Below are 1,372 nucleotides of genomic sequence, written 5' to 3'. Positions count from 1 at the left end.
GAGAGAGAGAGAGAGAGAGAGAGAGAGAGAGAGAGAGAGGGCCCGCATTCAAACAGCGTAGGATTCCTGTTACATAACACCGTGGCCTATGTGACAACCACAGCGGGGACCAGAAAAACCATTCCCGAGTCAGGACACAAACACGCCTCTGTCAGTCAGAGATGCACGCATTGTGTGTTAGCTGCAGTCAGTGTCCTTCAGTCTGCAGCAACGCGATGCACTCCCAGGATTAAGTGCACCGACAAAACATGAAGTACACGGGAAATAAACAAGTTATTATAATGCTGCACATTCCTCAGCATCAGTCAGAAGATGGAGGAACAAGCATGCTCTGAAAAAATATATATCCAACCCATTTTGGGACGCTTTGGGTTGAAGTTGTCATAGAGAGAATTGCCAGTTTTAACACCCTCCGGAGCCGTCAGCTGCACCAAGAAGCGCAAACGCACAGCGATGCGTCTCATCCTCCTCTACCTTCCCCGCAAACACAAGCGCAGAGATGTTGTTGCTGTCCGCCAGTGGAGAACATGTACTGACCGTGAATCCTTTTGCCACCGCCACTAATGTGAAAGCGGAGGCCTCGCAGGGTCTGTCGCCAGCTATGTCATTCTCTCCGGCACAAATGAAGCGCTCGGCGGAGAGGTGGCGGACGCGCACACGGCCCAGAGAGAAATAGCGTATGGCGCGTTTGTATGACTTTATTTCGGCCTGCAGCGTGCGGCAGTAATTCCAGAGAAGGGAGAGGGAGGGAAATAAAAAAGACAAAAACGGACTCACTGTGATCATCTTCTGTTTATATTCCCGGACACGACTGCAGCTGACAATCCGATTCTCCGCGCTGGTCGGTCGGAGCGGCCAGGGTGGAGGAGCATTTGTAGCCAGGCTGGTCAAGGATGGCTCGGTTAAATTGGTCACCCTGTGGAGGATCTCCTCCTGTCGTATTCTCGCTCCACACTCACTTGCCTCTCCTCCCCCTGACCCTCACGGTTTCAAGCACCATTGTCAAGGCGGAGAAAACACAAACGCCGCACATCCGATAATGCCTTTCAAAATAAAACACTCATACACGTGATTAATACATTCACAGTCTCGTAAATGAGACTTATAATCATGGTCTGACTCATTCCGTTTTGCTTATTTACTTTTATAATGATTTATGACTCAGGTTTATTTCAGCAACAAGGCCATCAGAGTGCTTAAAAACATCTTAAAGACATCTTATAGTCGACAATTGTGAAAACAGATGACACATTTTGTAAAGTGCCATCATTAAAATCATCAGTACACATCAAACATGTTGCTTAATATTACATTTATTATCTTTCAAAAATAATACCACATGTTTGATACCAGTTGTCAATTATTCTAGGGG

General features: G+C 47.1%; 1 protein-coding gene across 1 annotated transcript in view; it reads right to left on the bottom strand.

The window, feature by feature from the left end:
* The window catches only part of LOC103147813 (adenylate cyclase type 6-like), a 51,312-nt gene extending 50,310 nt beyond the window's left edge, over positions 1-1,002 (bottom strand). Inside the window, exon 1 of the mRNA XM_016678791.1 lies at positions 778-1,002. The gene's annotated coding sequence lies outside the window, so the exon portion shown is untranslated. The remainder of the gene's footprint in view (positions 1-777) is intronic.
* Positions 1,003-1,372: the final 370 nt, after the last annotated feature.

This window comes from Poecilia formosa, unplaced genomic scaffold (genome assembly GCF_000485575.1).
Source record: "Poecilia formosa unplaced genomic scaffold, Poecilia_formosa-5.1.2 Scaffold190, whole genome shotgun sequence".
Classification (NCBI taxonomy): domain Eukaryota; kingdom Metazoa; phylum Chordata; class Actinopteri; order Cyprinodontiformes; family Poeciliidae; genus Poecilia; species Poecilia formosa.
This window is presented reverse-complemented; position numbering and strand designations above follow the sequence as displayed.